This window comes from Podarcis raffonei, chromosome 5 (assembly GCF_027172205.1).
Source record: "Podarcis raffonei isolate rPodRaf1 chromosome 5, rPodRaf1.pri, whole genome shotgun sequence".
Lineage (NCBI taxonomy): Eukaryota > Metazoa > Chordata > Lepidosauria > Squamata > Lacertidae > Podarcis > Podarcis raffonei.
The window spans coordinates 58751660-58777539 of NC_070606.1; the positions used below are offsets into that span (position 1 = coordinate 58751660).

The 25880-nt window shown below is 40.6% G+C and overlaps 2 protein-coding genes across 10 annotated transcripts in view; one reads left to right on the forward strand and one right to left on the reverse strand.

Moving 5' to 3' along the window:
* Positions 1-25880, forward strand: part of BTRC (beta-transducin repeat containing E3 ubiquitin protein ligase) — a 115740-nt gene that overhangs the window by 67179 nt on the left and 22681 nt on the right. The window lies entirely within an intron of this gene.
* The window catches only part of POLL (DNA polymerase lambda), a 127033-nt gene continuing 113486 nt past the window's right edge, over positions 12334-25880 (reverse strand). Inside the window, exon 11 of the mRNA XM_053389428.1 lies at positions 12334-12726. The gene's annotated coding sequence lies outside the window, so the exon portion shown is untranslated. The remainder of the gene's footprint in view (positions 12727-25880) is intronic.

A 25880-nucleotide genomic window follows, 5' to 3' on the forward strand; every position in this document is an offset into this window, starting at 1 on the left:
CAGATGGAGTTTAAGCTGGTATCTAACCATCAGCATGCATCTGTCAACTGCAGAAACCGTTCAGCATGTTGGCAGTATTAAAATTATAGCTACCATCAGACACAAGGTATACCAGGCATTAGAGCCAGTCTTTGGTTTCCTAGGATTATAGGAGATACGAATTTCAGGTTGTATACTCCTCTGTCTCCTTTAAAGGATCCTTTCATTTAGTTTCAACAGACTTCTCTGTCTTACTAATTCAGCACCTTAGAACAGTATGGACTGGCTGTTGTGCCGAACTTTCTTTGATAAGGCATCCTCACAACTTTTTACTGGAGCTCAAGGACAGGCAAGGTGTTGCTTTCACTGGCGCAGTGAAAGCCAGCCAGGCAAGCAGCTGTTCTGTTATTTAGTAAGCTTGGCTCTTCAAGCTACGTATTGGTGACTGTGATCACTTTAGCTATCCGGTAGAATGGTACACAGCTAAAAATGCTTGCTAGTGAAGTGTCCCACTTTGGGGATGCAGAACACCTGGACAGATATGAAAAGTTCCAGAAAGGGGATGGGGTTCTCAGACAGGTAGACCTTTCCCTTTCCCTCATCATCCAAGACACGGCTGAGTTGAATGCTCTCTAGCATTGAATCTTAGGAAGTCTCTGCTTTCCCACTTGCTCCATCATCCCAGTATGAATTGGAAGGAGTTGCTTTGCCACAACAGTTTTTTCCTGGTGGGCTGCTTTACTTCAGAGGAGTTGGATATGTCTTGTTCTGTCATTCATTCTGATGCATGTGTTGAATTAGTTTCCTACTTCGCGGATCTTTTGAACACGTGCAGCAGGCTTTGTACACTTGACTCCACACCCCCTGCTATGAGTAGATAGTTGGCTGGTGGGGGTGGGTAGGCAGAAGGTAGACTATATTAGAAGGTGAACCTGAAATCAAAAACACTAGCTTGAGAAACTCTGAGTTTAGTGCTCCTGAGATTTTCAGACCCTGAGAATGTTCAGGCCCTTCAATGTGCACATAAGGTCTTGACCAGTCTTGTTGGGATCTCCCTGGAGGTGTCTTGCCAACCCTTTTCTTAACTGAAGTACCATTTATCTATTGTGACTTTTCTGTGTTCAGTACTGTGGGTTTTTTCCGCTTTTCTTTCTGTTGGACTCTGCTATGGTCTATATTGTGCCCAGGTTCTTGTTTCCTTTATAATTATGGTTGAACAAACCTAATACTGCCTTTCAGGAATTGATGCATTTCCATCGTGATGCTGTACTTTGCTCAAAATTGTTTTTTAACTTATGGAATTAGAATCCAATCTCTCTCTCTCTCTCTCTCTCTCTCTCTCTCTCTCTCTCTCTCTGACACACACACACATGCTAAATTATCTTTTGGAGATAATTTCTTAAATGGAAATAAAAAGTGTTATAACTAATGTAAAACTGAAATGAAGTTTACTTAATACCCACAAGTATTCTGCCTCCATGAAGCATAATTAAAATCATCCAAAGGGTTAGGCTTTTCAGTTTCTTTACAGTGGCACGTTGGTCATAATCTGAGTATGAGGCTATTTTGCCTTAATCTGGAATATTTTACATTTTCACAGTTTCCCCCTTCCCCCACCCCTAGTCAGAGTTATTTGCAAAGGGATTGAAGAAAGAATGTGCACGTCTCCCCTCCCTTTCCCCTTCCCACATTCTCCAGATTTTGATAGAAGATTTGTTTTATTTATTTCCAAAATTATATCCGCAGGAAACAAGCCGTTTAAATTCAGATTATGCTGAATCAAAATGGTGCTGGTATGAGAAGCAACGTGCTGTTTTATGAGCACGGAGTCCCTTTTCTCATAACTGATTGATAGTAAATATTTTCCTGAAGAGTTATTGCCAGCCATGAACAGTGCAACTGTTTCACTGGGTGTGTTTTTTCCTGTAGTACTTGCTGTACCAGCCATTGTCTGTAATTAAGATCTACAATTCACAATGCAGACGTTTGCACTTCCTCTGGGTCTGAGCTATTTATAAGGTATTTCAGCTGTTCAGAGTTTCTTTTGAGTGCTAAACTACATGTAAACAGGCATTTTTCTCTCTCCAGTATGCACACATTGTATATCAGTTGCCTTTATTTTAGCCTCCTCCTGTCTTGGAAGCTACTTTACATGTTAGGTTCATCATGAAATAAATAAGGGTAGAAATAGTTCTCTCCACCCTGAACCCTCACTCCAGCAATTTTCACAAACCATTGCACCCTCCCCCAGCCTGTTTTCAACCAAGGACCTCTTAAATGCTAGGGATACCCAGCCACTTTTGCCATTAATGGTTCTACTAAATTAACAGATGAGTAGCAAAAGAGTGGCATGCTAAAGCTTTCAACCTTATAGAGCTGGAGGTAGAAATAAAAAAATCTAATGATTCAGTCTTCCTTCAACCCACTTCTTTCTCCCTTAGGAAAATATGCAGTTATCTGTGAGTCACTTGACACAGACAAGATTTTCCTTGGTGATCATAGGGAGAAACTATACACATCCTCATGTGCAACGATCATGTGTCTATTTAACGACTTATGTCTGGAAGCAAGCATAATTAAAAAGGGCGATATTTATGCATGTTTCATTGGTAATGTACCGTTTGTGGTCTTCTGAACCAAACACCGCCTGTTGACCTTGCAGATGTAGATTTAAACCACAGCTCAGCAGTGGAATTCATGGACTAACAGCAGACAACTTATATATTAATAATTATTATTATTTATTATTTATACCCCGCCCATCTGGCTGGGTTTCCCCAGCCACTCTGGGCAGCTTCCAACCGAATATTAAAAACACAATACAGCATTAAACATTAAAAACTTCCCTAAACAGGACTGTCTTCAGATGTCTTTTAAAAGTAAGATAGTTGTTTATTTCCTTCACATCGGATGGGAGGGCGTTCCACAGGGCGGGCACCACTACCGAGAAGGCCCTCTGCCCAGTTCCCTGTAACCTCACCTCTTGCAGTGAGGGAACCGCCAAAAGGCCCTCAGCACTGGACCTCAGTGTCCGGGCTGAACGATGGGGGTGGAGACGTTGTTAGTTGCCTTAGTTTTCCCATCTGTAAAATGGGGAGAACAATGGCGTATTTCATGAAATGGTGGCGAAAATCCACTTCCTGGGTATAAGGTCATCAAGCTGGGACATTTGAGTGACCTTTTTGGATAACAGCCTAGTGTGCTGCAGGAACATCACCAGACCTAGAAATCTGAGGGAAGAATTTTGGGAGGGAAACGCTGTTCTAGCCTTATCCGCTCTTTGGCTAAGTTGAGAGCAAGTTTACATGGGTCTGGATCAGCTCAGAAAGGCTCCTGTGTCGTTGTCCCTAGGAGGAGTAATAATGAGAAGCAAGTTCCTCATCAGGCATGTACTGCAGCATTGCCCGCTGATGCATGCCGGATCACCCGCACACAGGGATCACGTGACCACTCCAAAAGTCAAACGATCAATTCGCCTCGTTTTGGCTCTGTAGTTAATGCACAAACAGTGCGATCTGCAGGGCTGTAATTGCATTGTTAGGGCCAAGGAACAAGCCTGTGCCTTTTCAGCAGACAGCTGGCAGGGAGAGAGGCATGTTGTTAGGAAAGAGAGAGGCAAGGCAAATAAAATTACTGCTAACGCTCAGAGATCGGCAGGAGTCCTACTTGCCTAATCTTACCGGTGGGAGCAAGCGGCTGTTGTAATCCAATTATAGCAGCATAAGCAATTTGTTAGACACTCCGCATAATGTAACAATTTCCCAATAAACTCTGACTTGTAATAACGTCGGCAAGAGCCCACATAAATCTGCCCGAATGGTGGGGGCTGGAGCATTCGGCTGGGGGCTTGTAATTTGTGCCATCAGCACGTTTCTCCGACTGTGGCATGGCGCACCATTTTCCATGCAGGAATTCTGAGGAGTAAAGCTTGGCAAAGCCTCTCTAAAGAGGAGTCCATTAGGAGAGGAGGGGCCAAGCAGTACTGAGAACCATACTGCTCTGATTTACCCCGTATGGTAGAAAAACTCAAAACGGCTTGTAAAAAAGAAATTAGTCAAAAGCAACAAAGAAAAGCCCGGCACAGAATTTTTTCCTTCTTATTTCTTAAAATTGAAAATAATGGTTAACACAAGAGATTGCTATGTTCTACTAAAAATGAGGTGGTGCCCTAAAGGAGTCAAAACTGCCCAAGAGAGATTTTCTCTCTCTGGAATCCACCAATTTGTATTTTTGTTGCTTGTTGCTGTGCTTAGATTTGGAACCGCTAACTTTGAATTTCCCTAGTTGGATTTAACTTTTTTAGTGAAATATTGTGCATCCTCACTCTTCTGTTGGAGCCTTTACAAAGAGCTAATTTAGATATTTGTATAGAATTCATTTTCATGTCCTGTCTGTCACAGAACAAGACTGTTACTGCAACTGATGTGCCTGGCATATAAGAATTCTTGTTTTGTTTCTTTGCAAATGCTTCATTTAGTCATATGGTTGTGGAAGCTTTGAATCATGGTACACAACCCTAGTTTCTGTCAGTTATATCAGCACTCAGCTTTGCTGTGGAACTATAGTCTCCTCTAACCTCTGAGAAGGTCTCTTTCCGTGTATTGCTGAGACACCAGGTAGCAGCACAAAGCCATCTCTGCAGAAGGTCCTAGTTGAACTTGCTGCCTTATCGATCAAGTAAAGCTGTAGAGTCTTTTGACCTTCAGAGAATCTGCTGGGTACTCACAACAAGATGTCTGACCTTGGGAGTCTGACTCTTGAGAATGTAGAACGTTATTGATGTGTCTTGTGTACCTTATTGTGCTAGGATACTGCTTAATATGATATTTTGAGTTGCAGAAGTGCAGGGGTTTTTGTGTTGGCTGTTTTATTGATTGCCATATTTCAATTTTAAAGCACGTTTGTGTTAAATCTGGTCAGAAGGTTACACAGTTGTCTGCCCTTAGTATTGTGTGCAAATTCACATTCAGATTTGCTGGATGGTCTTTCCTAATGCCCGAACTGCAACATTTTCATTGTTCCTAATCTGCTGTACACATCAAGATGCCAATTAACTGTGTCAGGGCAGCAAGCTTTCTGCTGCTCCTGGAATTAGTCTAATAAATACTGCCTCTCAGCTGAAGCCTCTTTCTTTCCGTTTGAAAAGAAAATGCTATCTTACTTTGCTGGAGCTGCACATCAATAAGCTGCAGTGTCCTAATAAAGCCACTCAGTGTCTAGGTTTAACTAATGACTGATTTTCATGGCTTTGACAGTGAGCTGTGTGCGTTATTTTCTCCTGATATTGTAAAAATAATGAGAGCAAATTAGAACAATCAGTTTACACAGATAGCTCCTGATTGGAGGCGATGGGCAATATGGCAGCAGGTAATCCATCTTCGGACTCCTGTCACATTAACTTCAACCGCATGGAAAAGATCAGGCGGAGCAAACGGGGATCCTGCCCAATCGGAACACTGAAATTAATGAGAAGAGCATTGTTCTGTGATCAACCTTTTAATTAGCAAGACGGGAGACAGAGGGAGTGATGACGCCGGCAGCACAGCTGCGCAGTGACAGGCATGCCTCCTGCAAAGGGGAAGGGAAAAGCACACGCTTTAAATTATCCTGCTCTCTGCTGCTTGCCCACCAGCAGCATAGCTTTGTTTTGAACCCTTTTCTCAGAGCTGTGCAAACAATGCCTGCGTTTATTAAAATACTCTAAGCCACTCACTCCCCAGCATTTGTGTCTGCGACCACTCCTGTCGTGGGGAAAATGTGATTTTGAAAGTTTTAGTATATTTCACATTTGAACCAGAGAGGGGTCATTATTCGGTAGCAGCCTGGCCCATGTGCCCCTTTTGCTTTTTCGGCAGCTGCCTCATAATAAGTCTTTCCCGTTCAAAGGACTGACACACCGTTTGTTTGTGTCAAATGGGGTTGGCGATGAATTGTGGCACTATCCTGCTGTCTGAGTTGCTGTGCCTTTCCTCACTATGGCTGTGCTAAAGGGTGTCATAGAAATGTAGGCTGTGGGTGAAAAGTTCAGCCTTGCAAAGTGTGCAGAAGATGCGTTGAGGATTGAAGTTTAATAACTTCCTGTCCAGGTCCTCTTTTTGAGTGAGGTTTGAAGGAAGCAGAGAAGGCAAAGGACAATACTGAGAGGATGGCGTTGCGGAAGAGGAGAAAAGCACAGAAACGTTTAATACTCTTTTAAGAAATCAAACAACCAGCATTTTAACCAACATCTATAATTAAGCATTAAAGTGGTCCTCTTGTTGTCTCTTGTGTGCGCATGCACACACACAGAGCATTTATCCTCCCCCCCACACACACATAGTGTTGCTTTTCTGTATCTGCTAAATTTGCACGTTCTCTTTCTGTATTGGCACAATAGCAGTACTTGGTGATTTTTCAAGCAACTGTGCTAATTGTGGACAATGAACTGAAACTTTATGCAACACTGTAAATGTGTGGTTGCCTCCTCTGGTTTGCACACAACTTCTGTTTGATTTGTTGAGCATTGTGTGCTACCTGGAAGTACTGAGATAAAAGCAAAACAGGACCCTTCCTTCACAAAGTCCTTAAATGCCAACCAGTTGTGTACTCAATTGGCCTAGTCTTAACTGCTCAAATGAAGCATTTGTCCTTGATGCAGGAGACCATTACTAAATACTGTCTAAGAAACTGACTGTCTTCAAAAGGTTAAAGGTATTAAGAATGCAAAGGTATTCCTAAGGTTGGAGACTTACAACAAACAAAGACTAGATTATTTTTCAAATGTTCCTTTATGAAGAGTTCTCCATAAAGGAAGTTTTCTAATACAGTATTTTTAAAGTTATTTTTGGTAAAACTAAAATAACAACCTATTTATCACTGTATTCTTTAGAAAGCAGCTTACCTGTGGGCTGTGACTAAATGAGAATTTTCGGTTCTCAGATAACTTTATTTTGAGGAAGCTATAGGCAAGGAGAATAAATGTTTGTTTGAACGCATTCACTCTTGACACATTGGTGTTGCGCTGAAATTCTGTAGTGAATGTTATGAAACATGATTGGTGATACTGTTTATCCTGGGACTACTTATAGAAAAATTTATGGGGAAACCACTCTTTAACATAAATAGAACTTGAAGCATACATTCTTTCCCCGCTCATATTTGGACTTTTTACTTCTCTTTTATCATTTGGCCCAGTTTGGTGCTTGAAAGCATTGCTCTTTGAGACTCAACATGGCATCCCATGTTTGGGACTGTGAAGAGTCTCTGAAAGAATTACTGTTCTTTTCAAATGCAAGTAATTTATTTTTGTTAGTGGGTATGTTGAGGCTGACGGATGCATTATGCAGCTTTCTGATCACCCATGGTTATTTCCATGCCAATTCTGTTTGGCTGATCCCTTCCCTACCCTTAGCTTGAAATGGAGAAGGAAATAATTGCTGTAGCTTTGTATTAAACAGCAGAAGACTATCATTGTAAAATATTTAATTCAAGGTATTAACATTTCCCCCTGTTTTGTATCAATCTAGAAAACGTTATTTTGTTAGTTTCTAAAACACTTTTGTGAGAAAGAAATTCTAGTTTACATAGTCAGGTCAGAAAATACATGGCTTAAGTTTAGGTGAACCCCCCCCCCAAACTCTGCCCTGTATAATAACCTATAATATAAAAAATTGGTTGCTATGGCTGTGTTTGCATATAATGATATGCCAGTGACTCTGCTTATCGTGGTTTATTATGCAGTGTGGTAGTGCATGCTGTCCAATCACTCCCAATTTGTTCCTCTCCTGGTGCAAGTGAGATAAACAAACGAGTACACCTTGTGTTTTCATTAAGTCTGAACCAGAGATTGTAGCTTGTTGCTCCCTAACAAGCCAGGATCCATAAGGCAACAACAAACCATAGCTGAAGGTTGGCTAACAACCATTACTTGTTAGGGAGCAGCAAACCACCATCCCTGTTTCCAACATAATGGGAAACGGGGAAACAAACCAGGAAGCCATTTGCTTTACAGCACTCCACAATCAGCCCATAACTCCAGCTTAATGCTACGTGTGAAGGCAGCCACAAAAAGTGGCCACTAATCTGAACTAAACTGCATAGTAGATGCCAACATGTAATGAGCTGTTTATCTGAAGCAATTTTGCTAGCATAACATTCAACAAAAAATTAGCTAAACGGTGCATTTGTGCTGATATGATATAACTAGGCGTCTCTCATACGTTCGGTCAATTATCTCACCTCACAGGTGCAGGCAGAGAGCGGCTATGAATCTGCTTCACAGCTTTGACAAATGAGCGCATTGTTTTTTGTTCTTTTCTTAATTTTGGTTCATCTGTGATTCAAGTTTATCCTGGATTTTTAATTTTTCACGAGGTTGCCAAGATTTAAAGTCAGCCATATGAGTGCTGCGGTGGCAGATCTGCTTTTCCGTACAATTTGGGACCTCAAGACAGTTAACGACCATCAAATGTATGTTAGTCTATACTAAAATGTTAAGAACACATGGTTCATGAATAAAGCAGCAAGAGAAAGTAACTTCCTTTATTTAAAAGTCCAACTTTGAAGATCATCTCCCCCCTCCCCATGTCACATCATCATGAACTAGTATTGTAGAGGCTGTGCGTCAGGGCTGCTTCACAACAGGCAATCTTGATAGCTTCCACATATAAGCACAACAGGGTGAGTTTAGCAGTTTCATTTCTTAATTTCTTGCTTTTGTAGGTTTGAATCAGCCCCATAGTATGTTAATAAAGAGGAAGGAAGGAGTTCAATTTATACTGGTCATTAAGGATCCCTTGGTGCTTATCGCAAGAGTGAGGTTATTAACCCTGATGTTCTTCTGGCCAAATTCAACTCGTGATGATTACATTCTGCGACCTAAATTACTTTTGTAGTTTTCACTAGAGAGATTGACTTTCGTGGTTTCTCCTGGAGAGAGTGACTTCTGCTTTTAAAAATGCTCTCTAACAAAGTGATTACACGTTCTGCCCCAGAAGTGGCGGCACCTCAGTTGAAGTGGCATTGTTCTTGGCACTGCCAAGTCCTCAGCTTAGGTGCCTTTTTGAGGAATTCTGAGCCCTCTGTTTAATAAACAAATGACACTATGTATTGCTGAAGGTCATCTAAAATTGTCATTATAATACTAGAAAACAAATGTGCACTTAATTCAGTGCCACTCATTTAATATTTTACTTCACTGATCAAAATTTAACTCTACATATTTTATCAATCTCTCTTTCTGAAAGGGAGAGCACCAGTAGAATTTAAAATATAATAAATTAATAATGCAGAGGAAAGTATCAAAAAGTAAAAGTCTTGCTTTAAAAGCATAGCATTCAAAATATGACAGAAACTGGCTATGCTGAACCTTAAACAAAAAGTGGTCAAGTGCAGGAAAGATTACCCAGCTGCCTTTTGCTACCTTGAAAAAAATATTATTTCTAAACAGACAGTTCCATTTTTAGCCTACTTGAATAATTATTTTAAAGTATTTTATTATTGTAATTGGTACTTAAGGGAACTGATATGTTTTCCTGTTGTTGCCTCGAAAAGTCAGTCTGGGTGGCTATATCATCATCATTACTATTGCCAGTAGTAGTAGTAGTAGTAGTAGTAGTAGTAGTAGTAGTATTCACATTTATATACTCTCCTTCTGTAGTTCTCAGGGTGGGTCACATGATACATTGCAGTTTAAGTTGTAGGTAATTGCTGCAATCATTAGTATAGGCTTTTTGTTATACATAATTTCTTGCACTGTGTGGTGACCACTGCCCTTGATCTAGTTGATTTTTATATGGAAGTCATTATACCAAGAGCCAAACTCGATTAGACACCATTCATACCATTAGCAATTGCATGAGTGGTTTTTAAAAGGTTAATAGCAGGCATAGAGAAAGGGTGATCCAGACTGAAACTCTAGAAAGGGTTTGCTCATTACTGCAGTCCCAATCCAGATTAGGTTTCTCCTGCAATGGGTCGGTGCATTAACCAGAAGGTTGGTAGCTTGAGCCCACCCAAGGATGGCTGTGGGCAAGATTTCTGCATTGCTGGGGGTTGGACTAGTTGACCTTCAAGTTCCCTTCCACCTTTATGATTCTATGACTTTTGCACTTCAGGGGAGGGGGGGCTTTTATTGTTGTGAATAAAATGGAGGGGAAAACAATATATATTGGGACTACAGAAGATGGTAGATTATTAAACTACACATCCCTACAAGGACCCCTTTCCAGATCCACCAACTATTTTTTTTTATAAAAAAAGACACGGTCACAATTGCTAATTGTGCGAACAATGTCTTACTGGTTTGCCTAAAATGCAAGAATCTGCAATTTGTACCTAGAGAAGCCTCCATCTAAGACACTTTCCCTTCAAAAAACTGTGAGCTTGACTTTCTTTGTTCTTGACTTCACTTACTCAACGTGAGTATTGCTGTGAAATGTCAAAACTGCAAGTTGCAGATAGTTTCAAAACATTTTCTGATTAGATAAAGTAACATTGTACTATTACACCACTTATTTCATGACTGTGAACATTGCATGTGCCATGCAAACTCTAAACGATATTACAGATATTAACAAGACTATCATACAATGCAACACATCCTATTATATCAAGATATAGGAAGTTTGAAAGGTAAATATAAATATTTTGAAACTTTCAAAATAAATAACATGAGCTGTGTGAGCATTTATACCTGGGGTGAGAAACCTGTAGCCCCCAGTCAGCATGGTGACTGCTTCCAGTGAAAAATTGTGTAACTCCTTTAGTTGCCGATAAAACTGAAATAATTCATTGCTATATAACTTCTCATTGTTTTATCAATTTCATATAGTACCATACAGCCTAACTTTAATGAAAGAACATCTAGGGTGTTGTCTTCAATTACGCTTGTCTCCACTTACTCAAATATTTTCCTGTATACCCAAGGCAACGTAGCCTCTCATGTCTCCCTTCATTATTTCTGGAAATGGCAGTCCAGTGTCTCGGCTAATTCTATGAGAATAGATTTGCATTTGGAAATTTAAATATTCTTGTGTATAGTTACTTCTTGTTGACCTAGGATCTTCCCATCACAGGGTAAAATAAAGCCCCCTTTGTCATTGCCAGCATCTTTGAAACTTAGTTAATGACTAAAATATTTCACTGTTAATTCTCCTGACCTCAGGATTCCTGTTGATTCCTCTGATTGCCTGTGTGCTTGGACTGAGCTCTTCTGTACAACATTAATTTAGAAGATATAAAAATGAAAAATATCTCAATTAGCAGTGACACCACAAAAAAGTTAGACTGTTAATTGAGTGAAGCTTGTAATTCCTTAGCAGAGCTGACTAGTAAACCCTCCTTGTAATGCTTTGATAGTAGGTAATAAAAATGTTGTTTAATTAATGCCAGTGTGAGTTCTTTTTGAAGCTTTGGGTTTTACAAAACTGAGTAAATCAAAGAACTGAACCAGAATGCTTCTCTGTGCTGTTAATTTAAGACTGTCACTTCCATTTGAAGTCATGATTTATATTCTTCAATATTGATTACTTGGGATGCATCTGAATGCTGTGTTCAGAAAAAAATGCAATTAAACCTCACAGTAAGTTAATGCATCCTAGCCTGTGATCTGGTTTTCTAAATTGTCTTGTATCTCAGGCAGAGTGTAGGGACTGGTTCACAAGGAACATTTGTAGAAAACCATACGGTAAAAAGGACCATATATGTTTAAAAGAAATGAATCGTGCTTTGTACCCTCCTCTAATACAAGAAACTGTATGTTTCTAAATAGGAGAAGGGAAAGAGGTCAATCTGTTAGCCCATCCAGCTCGGTATACCATTAAAGTATACTAATAATGGTACTCCCAATTCCTGTTGAACCCTTAGGGCTCCTACAATGTAAAGTTTTTGGATACCCTTGGCGAGGGGTCAGGTAACCTGTGGCTGGAAGAAGAATGGGCTGTAAAAAATCTTCAATGAATTTGTCTTGACCTTTCCATTTAAAAAATGTTTTTGTATTTATTATTTTATTTCATGAAATCTATACACCGCTTGATTGCAAAAAGCCTCAAAGCAGTTTGCAGAGAGCAAAATGATCAGTAAACACTTAAACAACTCTGTAAAAAAAATTAAATCAGCAATGAACTAAGAACAGATTAAAACATTATGCATATCAACGTTCTACATCTCTGAGTGGGCTCACCTAAACAAACATGTTTTTAACAGGCATCAAGAATAGTACAATGAAGGTGTCTGCCTGATGTCAACAGCCAGGGAATTGTAGGCACTGCCACACTCAGAGATTGATTTCTTGGAAATGCAGAACCAGTTGGTTGGTTGCTGGCAGTAAATTCCAAACATCCTTTACAAAACCAAAAAAAAAAAAAACACACACCAGCCTCCATGTATGCATTTTTTTCATGCAAAGAATGATTTCTACAACGAGGGATTGAAACAAACTGGGTGGGTGGCAAGAGCATAGTGGCTTCTGTTGGCTTCTGCATTGGCTTCATCTACCTGCTCTATGGACAAATGTGTACAGAGGCCTGCAATTTCATCTTCACATTCCATGTACTTGCCACTAAAACTCTCCTTTAAAGCAAACCAATAGAGGGTGAGATCTGCAGGGCAAGATGGTGTGGAATCATTTGAAGGGACAGGATGTTGCTTTTAGTTTAGTACCAAGTGCTGTGGAAGAAAGTTTTCATTGTCTCCACCCAGCACAATGTCTCCGGGAAGGCTTGGTTTTAGCTGCTGTTTTCAGTCACTTGTCTTCCTTCCTAGCAAGTCCTGAGAGGGGTGGAAAAAAGAAAAATGTAATTGTGGTTATCCTAACACAACCTATTGTACTTATCACTTTCTCTCTGTCTCCAGATGGCAGAAATATTAATCATTAACTTCAAAAACTCAGCAAAGTTTGGAAATCCCCTGGTGGTTAAATATCGAACTTGCTGTGATAAGTAAGGTAACTTTACTAAAGTGCTGCCTCTCTAGGGCACTTCTCTGAACTCCAGGAATTTGTTAGCTGGTTTCATATTGGTATTGATTTTAAGGCAGCTGTCAGAATGTAGTGTGTCTATCAGGAAGAATCATGGAACTTCAGCAATGAAAAACACACGGTATGCCATTTGCTTTTAGAGTTCAGGTCTTAGTTGCTCAACAGTCTAGAAGATTGGCTGGCTTAGTTTAAATAATGCGTTCCAGTATAACCTTATACAGGTTGCCATTTTGAGTTAAGGAGCTTGGAGCTATTAGTATTGGTTCTGTACATGACAAATGCCCGTGCTTCAACTTGACTAAGGAGTGGGAAAATACTTTATTATACGGTGCCATCAGTGAACATAACACTCTGCAGAGATAAAGCACTGGAGAGGTCCCTGCTCTGATGATTTTACAGTCAAGGATTACACATGAGGGAAATGTGGAGAAAGCAATGATAGGGAAAGAAGAGAATGGTCACATATCAAGATGGTGAGGAAAGCTGTACGTAAGTAATAACAGGACGGAGTTGGGGCAGGAAGAGTAACAGTTGAAGAAAGGCTTTGCAAAAAAACAACACAAACATTTAAAAGGCCCCGTTGTTTGGGAATGTTAGAAGGAGAATGCTAACATTGTTTGATATATCTTTTTAGGATACCGGCTTTTGTTGATTTAAAAAATGTGCAAGCATTCAAATATACAGAAATCTTCATTGCCAAATAACTAATTTTTGACAATTATTTCTAAACATATTTATACACACACACACACTTCTAGGCAGGTTATTTTTGAACTTTTATACATGTAGATACTTTAGGTAGACAACTGCCTATTTAACGGTACTGAAGGTATAATGGAAGTATTTGTTTGCTTTGTCTCAGGCTAGAGAGACAAATTATATTATAATTACAATTATAATAATTTTATTAATAATACTCTGAGGCATAGAGTTTCTGTTGTTCAAAAGCTTGAATAACTTTTTGATATCACCTATTCTTTTTTTCACCTTTTCCCCTATGAATTTGCATAGCAGTAGCTCTTTTGCAATACTATCTTAGAAATCCTCGGATAACTCTTTTTATTCTGAACTATCAATAGCCTGTTTTAGTTGCCTTTTGTGTGGCATTGATGCTTTTCCAAGCCTGGCCTTTCTGAAGTACCCTATCTTTGGAACGACAAGACAACAAGATTTGATCATTAGGCTTCTGGCTTTTGTTATATCACCACCAGCAGTACCCTGCATTTACTTACCTGAACTTCAACGGAACTAGTGGGAATAGCCTCTTCATGTGGCAACAAAAAATAAAATAAAAACAAATTAAAAATAAAAATAGAAGTGTAACATTTCACGAGCAGCTGTAAATTGTAATTTTTTTGGTATATATAGTTCTCTGTTAGAGAAATTGGTAGAGGGAACACTAAAACTTTTCTAGAATAACAATTTTGTGGGTATTAAAATTTTTAATCAATAAACTTCCTTTTTAACATTTAATTTCAGTTCACATTAAAATTGTAACTGCTCTTTAACTTTGAAAAGGCTGAACCGTTTGGAAGTTAATCAAATGCACAAAACTTCTGTTTTCTGCCTTTATAACTGACAGAGTAAAGCCAGAAATGATGATTAGAGAGTAGTTTGATCAAGGAGGGAAATTATGATATATCAAAGTAATGGTTTTGATGTATTTTTCAGAAGGCTAGATGATCTAGTGGGTAACCAGCTAGCTGGTTGTGTCCTTGCAAAACATTGTCAAGATGTCCTTGATCGAGAATGGACAACAAACTTTGCATGCATAATTGTTATAACTGGTGTTTTAATTTTAGCATCTTTTGTATCTGGCAACTTATGTACATGTAAAAGCTGCTTCAGACTCAAATGTTTTTGTTACCATCTTTTAGACAAGTAATATATTTGTACTAGGAGGCATGAGTGAAGATTGTAGTTTCCCCCCCTAATACCAGTTCTTTTCTTTGTCCTACAAACCCGGCTGACACTCTTAAGGGTGCATAGCACTGTTCCAGGGTGTCTTAGTTGTGTTTGGGCTTGCTCTTCTGGTTTGTAGTAGATTAAAAGGGGATATGTGCTTCACTGCTGAGAAAGGTGCAAAATCTGACATGATCAGTTTTGTCTCCCTGCCCTTCTCCTCAATGACCGCCTATCATGCATCCCCATGGAGGATGTCCTATGGCTGCTACTTTGCAGAAGCGAGGTTCTGCTTCTACAGTAATAGGAATTGTCCTGAGAGAGGAAGAGATGGTGTCTATGGGGGCAGGGAATCTGGAGGCAGGATTGCGTAGAGGTAACTTGGCCATGTGAACCAACTTTGTAAACTGGAAGCATCTAGGGCCTTACACCTCTAAGTCAAGTGTTCAGTTCTTTGTTGCCTATTTTCAGGCAGTTCACCTGAGTGTTTTCAAAAGGCCTTTCACTAAAAGCATTACCTGTTTTTAAAGCATCATAGCTTCCAGATTTTAATCTCGTCATTTAAACTACCTAGGCTTCTCATGCCACGACCTCATGGTTTTCTTTTATCACCAGAAGCTGAACCCATTTTAGATCTGTAGATAAACTTGAAGTTTAAAAGTTGGGAAAACCTCTCTCTTTTTCTTTCCCAACCTCACGGAAATTTTATTTCAGTGATTTCACCAGCATTTAAAATCCAAATGGAAGACCTATATCAGAGGGAAGTTATACAGGAAGAGTCACCAGATTCCAGACAATTAAACTTTATTAGTCTGTCTGAAGCATAAAGTAGTACCTCTTAAAAGAAGAGTTTTTCATCTTCTCTCCCTGTTGCTATTTACTGTTTAGCAGTGTGGGAGAGGCACGACTCTTTTCTTTCAGGAATGCATTTTCCTTAGTCACTGGAGAAATTCTCTAGTATTCCTGGACTACATGTAGCCCACTGCAGGGTGCAACAAAAATTAGTCCCTAAATGTGGTGACTCAGAAGTCACCTGTTCCTCTTAAGCCAGTGATTAAGTACATGTGGCTCCAGAAACATTTTAAGTAGCTCATAGGTGTTTGCTAAAACTGCAAGAATTCTGACTTATTTCATAAAAAATAAGTGTTTGTTATCCTCCTGTATTTCCAGATAGAACTTTGATTATGTTGTTGGAAAGGTTTAGAAGAAACAGGGCAAATAAACTTAAAATGCACTATTTAACTCTCAGCTTTCTTTACCTACATAATGGAAGCAGGTGTTCTGATTTCACATATTCCTATCTACAGATTTAAGGTACAGTGGTACCTCGGGTTACATACGCTTCAGGTTACAGACTCCGCTAACCCAGAAATAGTACCTCGGGTTAAGAACTTTGCTTCAGGATGAGAACAGAAATCGTGCAGCGGCAGCGGGAGGCCCCATTAGCTAAAGTGGTGCTTCAGGTTAAGAACAGTTACAGGTTAAAAATGGACCTCCAGAACGAATTAAGTACTTAACCTGAGGTACCACTGTACCAAGGTGCTCATCTTTTCCTTATCTTGTGTGCTGAACTCACTGTAGTCACTTACTTTCTACTGGAGTAAGATTCAAAGTTTGCCATCACAAAAAATTACATATATGTAAAGTGAGTTTATTTTGAGAAATAATCTCCTGGCAATGTATTGGAGTTTTGCAAAAGCTGAAATTGTTGACAAAGAGGCTGAAGTAGTGGTGGGCATAATACAAAGGATGCTGCCCCCTCCAAAAAAAGGTTGAGGACTAGAAACCTGCTTTTTTGAATGAAAGCTAAAACCTGCAAGATGTCTAGCTCGTTATACTCATGCTGTCCCTATAGTTTACCAGAGTGGTTGCTCATTTCAGCATAATTCCACAAGCCTTTTGTTGAGATGCATCTTTTGTCAAACTTCTTGCTGCATAATTAGAAACCACATGTGGGCATGTAATAAATAAGTCTTTCGGTAGGGAGAGTGAGATTAACTTCAGTGCAACTTTTTGTATTTACTTTTTGAAATAACATAGCAATGAGATCTTTAGCATCTTTTCACAGTGGTTGTTTTGACACTATCAGGTGATTTACTTCTAAGTTGCACTGGATATTTAGATGTTTCAGTGAGCTCACAATGTGGAAAGGGTGATTCAGCACTGGTTGAGCAAGTCCTTCATCAATTAACCTCCTGGAATGAATTTGCACAAGCTGGGCTGGTAGAGGGAGGTAGACTGAAAATGGTAGCTTGCAAACTGAGTTTCTGAAATAAAAGTAAATGGACTGAGTGGCTTGAAAAACTAGCTCTCTCACTTTGAGTCTGCCAGCTGACATGTTAGCAAGACAAATTCATTCAATAAACTCAAGAAATGTGAGTCCTTTTTTTGGCCTAAACATTTTAAAGTATGGGAGTGCCATCTTTAGGGAGCTGATATTGTTCAGTCAGTAGTTTGCCCAGAGCAGAGTGCTAGTGGCTCTCAGACTCAGTCCCAGCAATCCTCCGCAAGCCAGAAGTTAAATTTTCAGTCCTTCTTGGATATAACAGAAGAATCTGTACCTTCTTCAAAATTACATTTAAAGAAAATCACTCTTAACAACAACCTTGGAGTTTAACAGATAGAAGAGTAGGGTAACAAAGACGCTCGGTCCCTTAGAATGTGTTACACTTCCTAGAAAAAGTTTGTAAACAAGCAAACAAACAAACAAGAGGCTATTGAGGCTTATCCCAAAACATTATATTGGGATACACTTGTTGTAACGAGACAGAGGTCAGCGGAGGGGGAGTTTTTATGACATATAAAAAATTGGTTCCCAACATGTCTCTATCTCTCTCCCTTGTTCTGAAAATCTGGTTTCTAGGATCCTATGCACCATCTCATACAGTAAGAAACAGCTCACGATGACAGGACAGGGGAAAGTTGAGAGAGAGTGTGTTAATATTTTAAGTGCTCCTTAAAGTATGCTGTTATATAATCTCTTAAAACTGAATTCATGGCTTAGTCATTGGAAAAGATCCACAAAGATAAATCATGTTGTTTTCAAGAGAAATATTTAGGCATATTCTTTTCCCTCCTATTGAAACCAGTGGTGTTTAATTTTGGTGGGATCGTGTCCATTAAAGTAAAGTTTCTCTTCTCTGTTTGAAAGAATAATATAGTTCCAAAATAAAGCATTGTAAAGATCATATGCTATTTTAGTATTGTTCAAATAATGAATATTTTTACTCCATCAAACACTTTACTATCACTGTGATGGAGAAATGCTACTGTGTCCAGAAACAGCAAGGCTAAGTGAAAGTTCTGGAAGCGCAGTCTTCAAGTAAGCAATCTTGCTTAGTGTCCTTATCAATATAGAGAGAACCAAACAGAAATCAATCCTGAATTTTACATCTGTCCCTTTAAGTCAGTATAAATTCTGTAGTGCAGAAAGCATATAGACTGCATGACCAAAGACTTTGGATTATGATCTTGGGTGTGCTTTAAAGCACTGATGAGCTGAGTTACCATCTCATGATACCCTTAGAACTTAGTTTTCCAAACTGAGTTTTTTTAAATGTGTATTTTAAGGGTAATAGCTTGGCTAATTTCAGATCCACACCAAATCTGCACTCCGCCCTGCTGCCACGAAGTAAATAGTGGGAAGACAGAGAAGTCGGCCTTTTCTGACTCTGATTGCAATTCAAGCCTTCAAAAACTGGGGGAGGAGGCCATGGTCCTGTTGGGAATGCTGCTTGCTTTGGGAGTGCCAATTTCATAGTCCAAACCGGATCATTACAAAGTTCAGCAGTGTAATTAATATAAAGCTTCTACTTAGTTGTAAACAAATATGTTTTTATTTGTTGTAGTAACCATTTTGTATGTGTCCCTTGTTGAGGAAATGTATGAATTGAAATCTGGAGACATAATTTAAATGTGTTCTACTCTGCAGATCCATTCTGCAGATGAAAATAATGCAGTTTACGTAGTGTAGTAAGTATGCTGATACAGACTGGCACAATTTCCAGTAGTGTGTCCCCCTTTATTGAATTGTATCAGATAAAATAAACATCCTGCAATATAGGACACAAAGAAGAAGGGACAAAACCTGATTTCCTGCTGCAGAAATTAGGAACGCCAGGTTTAGCTACTACTGCAATGGTGATTCTTTATGAAAATTTTTACTTTCCCCCTAAAAAGTGAATGTCTGCCGTCCATTCCTGGAGGGATACAGTGCTGCCCTCCATACCATCCTGGAGTTCTTTCTATCTATGAGCCTTTGTTGCAGCCTTCTTTCCATTGGCAGTTTATTTATTATTATTATTTTATATATCACCCTTCCTCCTGCAGGATTCCAGGGCGGCTAACAACAAGAAGAAGATAAGAAACATAGTAGAACAATTATTATAATAACCAAATCTGTATCGCTAATTAAAACATTAACCAGTGTGCAATAAAGCTTTCCCTTTTAGTTTCCAATACAGTTATGTTCCAAAGGCCTTGCTAAAGAAATATGTTTTTAATTAACAAAGTCAATCAGATTTCATTTGGGAGCTTCACAGATTGGGGAGCCACAGACAGGAAGGCCCTGCTCCATGTCATTGCCCTATGGGCCATGCCCATGAACAGCAACACAACCTGGGACTCTCTTCTGTTCTTTACAGGCTGGCAGGTGTTGAAGAAGGCATTCCTTTCAGGTCATCTAGAACTTGGTACATCATCAGCAATACATTGGATTGCACTTGGTGAATTTGCTCTTTCCCTTCTCACTGCCCCACATAATAGCCGGACAGCAGTATCTTGCACTACCTGCGGTTTCTGGAGCCATCTTCAAGGGTAGCTCCATGTAGCGTGCATTGCAATAGTCCAACCAAGAGCATGGATTCTTGATACCAAGGTGTTCTAGTTCGGAATAATCATAACTGGTGAAACATTGTAAACCAGAGTTTCCTTGTTGTAGTCAGTCACATTGTATCCTGTTGCTCTTTCCAGTCGTTTCATTGCTAGATTATCTCACGTCGCACTCCCTGCAACCCTTTCAGTTGGGTTCCAAAGTCTTGTAGTGGGAGGGATGCCTGATTCTCCCCACCACTGCTGTCCCAAATAGCATGAACCATCCAATCTGCTGCCATTCAGTACTGATCTTACTGTGAATACACATGAAAGGCCCTGGACTCTGGTATTTTCAGTTACCATGACTTCCCTGCACTGAAACCTGTTGCTACGGTTGTACCACTGCCTCCTGTTCCCTTGCTGCAGTGTTCAAATGCCCCCTCTAGGATGATCAGCCCCCTTTGTTTGTATGCCAGCTAACCTACTCAGTGCAGCTGATACTTTGGTTGCCAAACCACAAAGCAGTGTTTAGGTCTGACTGCATTTCAGTACCGTATTGTCTTTCTTCCCCAACCCCTAAGTCTCTCTGCCCTTGCCTGTTCTCCTCCTTCTGCCTTTGCTTAGGTAATGTCCCCAATGCTTTTAACTTCACAGCAAAGTTAGAACGCTACGCAGGAAGTTAACTGCCTCGAGTCTTTTAAATTTAAGTAACACACACCAAATAATAAGCTGTTGGTTGCGTTTTTTTGTTTTGTTTCTGTTTTGTTGGTGTGGGTATTTTTTTTTTCCTGCCTGCAAAGAAACATAAACACAGCTCTCATTTCTGGCAGGTTTTTACTGTCAGAGTTTCTCCTATTATATTTATCTTACAATTTGCCAGGGGGTGAAGTTATTAAGTTTTAGCAGCAGCCATCGATCAAGTTCACAAGTTAACACGATAAAGGCTCTGTGCCGCTCCGATCCGGGAAAATGATGATCCTCACTCGGTAATTAACTAAATGAGAAAGTTAAATCTTACTTGAGAGCTGGGAGAGATGCAAGAGAGGTGTTTGTCAGTTTCTCAGTGGAAATTAGAAGCAGTTTTTTTGCAATTCCCTAAGCTGCTGCTCTGTCATATTTTACATAAGCACTGGGAAAACGTCTTGTAATTAGTGCTGTCATGGAGGATTTTTTTTTGCTGAAGGATGTTGGAATAATTCATTAGATTATCAAGAAAGGCTTGTGTCCTGAAATGATTAGCACAGTGAAATTTAAACCATTAACGATAACAAGTTTAGAGCTTGCTGCAGTGCAGAGGCACCCGGGGTATGTCTGTGCCTATTTCAATCATTTCTTATAATTAAACATTATGTCCTCTCCCCCTCCCCTCCCCAATTCTCTTCACTTGGGCCCAACCAAAAATTCTGTTAAGGTGGCTCTGTAAAGATCAGCATGTTTACCAGCAAAGAACAGAGGCAGCTATAGATGAGGAGTGCAGGGTGGATGAATCTGTTCGACCCTGATGCTGACATTGAGGGACGAATACTGCCAAATCTTAATTGGTTCTCAAAGCTAGCACTGGGTGCTGCAGTCGGCTTCCCTGTGGTGGTGATGATGGTAATAACACTTAGCATTTGCATAGATAGCCGTCCTGCCCTGACATTGTGTAAGAGCCTTACAACACCTGAGTCCCAGGCCTTCTGCTGATCTTCCGTATGTGCTGGCAGCAAAAGTCAACTGCATCCATGCAAACAAGCTTGACCTTGCCTAGTTGAACGCTATGGCTACAGAGCAGGGTGGAAAACGGAAGACAAAAGATGAGCGCAAGCAAATAGTATGGAATGGGAAGGTGGGTGAAGGGGCCATTGTTCAGTGCTACAGCATATGCTGTGCATATGGCAGGTCCTAAGCTCAATTCTTGGCATCTCCATTTGGAAGGATCGGGGAAAAGATGATGGGAAAGACCTCCATCTGAGACATGGGAGATCCATTGCCAGTCAAAGTAGACTGTACTGGACTACTTGGACATATGGTCCAACCTGCTATAAGGCAGCATCATATATTCTGTAGCAAATCCGTACTCTCCCAGGCATGCAAAGCTGAACTGTGTGATGAACGTTTGTTTTTAGGACACACACTAATACATGTTACTATTTGGTTGCCTTGCTGAGAGAGACCTAGAAAAGGTGTTCTTCATCTGCACGATAAGCTGTGCTAGTCAACAATGTCAGCAACTGAATCTTACCAAATCATAGTGCTCCGTGAGAGAGACCAAATACAAGGGAAGTGTAGACTAGAGTCCCTCAGTGTACTCGGATGTGACTAGTTAAATGGACTACATATAAAGAAGTACATATAAAAAAGTTCCTTCTCCATAGCCTCCCCCGGTGGCCAGAAGTAAATCATTCTCCAATACAAAAAAACCTCTCAGGGGAAACCTATAGACAGTTGTGCAATATGGGAACAGGTTATTTCCCAGGCTCCGAAGCTCTATGCTGTTGGCAAATGTATACATGTCCTTGTGTTTAACAACCTTTTTATATTGCATAGAGCCCTAGCAAGCTTCTTTGAAATATGTTAATATTTCATTATCTGTGCCCACTTGAAAGCTCCAACAGAATAGTGGTTACACAGAATTTCCTTGCTGTGATAAAGCTTTCTCTCTCTTTCCCTTTCCGTATCATGTTGTATCATAGGTTGGATTCTTATAGATGGCACTATTGACTCTGGGGTTAGAGTTCAAGAGTTCATGACCCAATGTGCCTTGCTTCCCTTGTTGCTTTAATGGTCATCCCTGACCATTAGCCATGCTGGCTGGGACTGATGGGAGTTGTACGCCAACAGCATCTAGAGGGCACCAAGTTGACTGACCACAGTTTCTTCCTATTAATTTTGTGCTTGCCCAGTGAGGATAGTGTGGGTTTGTTGTTATTATTATTTATGGTGTGGATGTAGTCAGGGGTGAACGAAGGCACCGTAATACCCGGGGTGGGGCATTGCTACGTAGGGCGCATGTGTGGCATTGCTACATGCACTGTACATCGCAATTTGCCACCGGTGGTGCTCCAGCGCCGTACGGACGGTGCCGGGATCCCTCCGTTGCCGCTACAGTCATGAATGGAGGACCCTCTACATGCTGCTGTAGCGGTGACGGAGGGTTCCCACCACTATGTACAGTGCATGTGCGGCTCCCTTGGCCTGTAAAGCGAGATGAGCACCACAACCTCAGAGTCATCTGCGACTGGACTTAACTGTCAAGGGTCCTTTACCTTTTTACAGCTGTTGGCAACAATTGGGTAAAGCTCATGGAAATGCTTCTGCACATCCAACAAAGTTTCAATTCATACTTTTCACTACCCAGGCTGCATTGCAAATGGTGTTTGAAGGTTTCCTGAGTTCAAAAAGCAGCTTTTAATATGGGTCACAGCTTTTTTGAGGAAAGAACCATTGCAGCAGAGTGGGAGAAATACACCCTTCTCTGGACCTTGACCAAGGATTGCATCTTTAATGCTTATGATACTGGGACAGAAAATCATTGTGATTTTTACCAATAGGCAAGTCCATTTTAGTTTGGTGATATAACAGGACATTAGAACATATTCCTTCCTCAAAAGTTTCGGCATATTGGGTTTATCCTTCTTTATCTTAGCCTTTGCTTCATTGTACGACCACCATATTAACTGTTTTACTTAAAGGATCTTGTAATAGACAGCTCAGCAGAAACATTGTGTGCCCTCGTTGAGATCAATAGAATGCCCTTGTGTTCAGGACTGTTCAATTGATCTCCAGAAGACACCACTGAGACACTCAAATAAAGCAAAGCTGCATTTTGTTGAGTTAAATTCTAAGAAGAATATATGACCATGGCAAGATGCTGCTCATAGTCCTAGTAGTTTTTCTCACGTCAGAAATTGAAGCGGAAAGAGGTAAGCACTTGGGCTAGGTTAGAGAAACCAGTTTTTTGGAGGTTCTGGAGATGTGTCTATTGAAAAGTGAAGTCCATATGGATTACACAGACAGAATGTCCTGAAGCCCCCTTCCCATCCCCACTTCTCTTCCATCTGCAGTTCTTCTCTCCATACATTTTCTAGTAGCTGTGTTTGTATCCTGGGGCAGCCCATGTGAGAGAATGGCAGGGCCAGCCACTAGCAGGAGGCAGAGGGTAGTAAAACCTCCATGGCTGTCATCTGACATTCATTGGTAAGGACATAGGGACTCCTCCCCCTCAAGCATAACTTGGAGCAACTGTGTATTCTTTACACCCCATCACTACTTGTCACAGCTTTGTGTGGAATGAAACACAGGTGGGAAAGGGGCCAGCATTCCTACCTCTATGCTCTTTCAAACAGCTAGATGATGATGATGATGATGATGATGATGATGATGATGATGATGATTTATTTATACCCCACCCATCTGGCTGGGTTTCCCCAGTCACTCTGGGTGGCTCCCAACAGAATATTAAAAACATGATAAAACATCAAACATTAAAAACTTCCCTGAACAGGAACATCATCTCATTTTCCATGTGAATGGGCAGACCTGCTTTTACAATCATGAATTTGCCAGTATCACATATAGTTTGGACCTGACAATCAAGCTTCCCTCTTCTTTCTTTCGTGAGGATGCAGGTGTTCAGTATACCCAATATTGCAGGAGTTATTTTCTCCTAGCGGAATACGGAATAGTTTTGTCAGGATTTTGAGATTGCTAGTCATCAGTGGGTTTCTAAGAAATCACTACTTGATTCTAGGTTTTTGTTGTTTTACTAGACTTCAACAGATGCTTCAAAATATTTTAATTGAATGCTTTAGAATGGGGGGGGGAGCTGTGCTTTTACAGCTTTGTGGAGATTAAAGGACATGCAATGAAGTTTATATGTATAGGAGTAGGGATGTTTTTTGTAGTCATAAAGGGTTATACTGCCTAGAAATTACATAGCACCTTCCATAAACTAAGTCAGAGAGGGTTGAAATGACTTGCCCAAAGCCACAAACTGAACAGCCTGGAACCAAATGGGATATTTTCAGTTCCAGACTGCCCCCCTCCGGCATGCATACTCACACTTACATTCCCTCCCATATAATTATTATTTCCTTCCATCACCTCATTCTCAGTACTGTGCAGCAGAGTATGCTACAATTCAATTGGTGAGTTTGATTTGAAGTCATAGAAGGAAACTGCATATTGGAGTGAGGAAGGAGGAGCAAGAGAAGCGCCGGGACAGAAAATGGGGGGGTCTATGGGTGAAGGAAATATATACTCAAAAGAATTTGTTAACAAGGCTCAAATATTGCCACTCTGTGATAATCCTTACACATGCAAGGCATATCATGGTTTTTCACTAGTGAACCTGTACTGACTGTTTTGGCTTATTCACAAGTTCTATGGAACTGCATGTTGGAAGTAACAGCACTGCTATTTCCTGTGGGACTGTGGAGAAGGGCCATAACTCAGTGGTAGAACAACCTGGACAGCTGCTGGAGTCAGTGTAGGCAGTATTGATCCAGATGCATGAATGGCCTGACTCAGTATTAAAGCAGCTGTGTTCCTATGCCGCTGTTTGCTTACTTGCTTATCCTGGGGGGGGGGGGAAGTGTTGCCTTATGGAAGGAGCCCACCACTGCAAAAGAGGTAAGGTAAAGGTAAAGGTACCCCTGCCCGTACGGGCCAGTCGTGTCCGACTCTAGGGTTGTGCACCCATCTCACTTAAGAGGCCGGGGGCCAGCGCTGTCCGCAGACACTTCCGGGTCACGTGGCCAGCGTGATGAAGCTGCTCTGGCAAGCCAGCACCAGCGCAGCACACGGAAACGCCGTTTACCTTCCCGCTATAAAGCGGTACCTATTTATCTACTTGCACTTAGGGGTGCTTTCGAACTGCTAGGTGGGCAGGAGCTGGGACCGAAAGACGGGAGCTCACCCCACCGCGGGGATTCGAACCGCCGACCATAAGATCGGCAAGCCCTAGGCACTGAGGTTTTACCCACAGCGCCACCCGCGTCCCTGCAAAAGAGGTAGGGATGAGTAAAAGTGGCTTGTGAAATTTTCACCTATCCCAACCAACCAAAATTTAAGGTGCTTAAACATTGTATAAATCCTAAAAACAGTTCAGACAACTCAACAGAAATGCAAAACCATTCCAGGAGCCTATGAGCCAAACTCAAACAATTCTCCTTCTGGCTCAGATGAAAACTTGAGGGGAGGAGACGTCACTCAAAGAGCTTGTGTCCTTTGCTTCAGGACCTTCCAGACT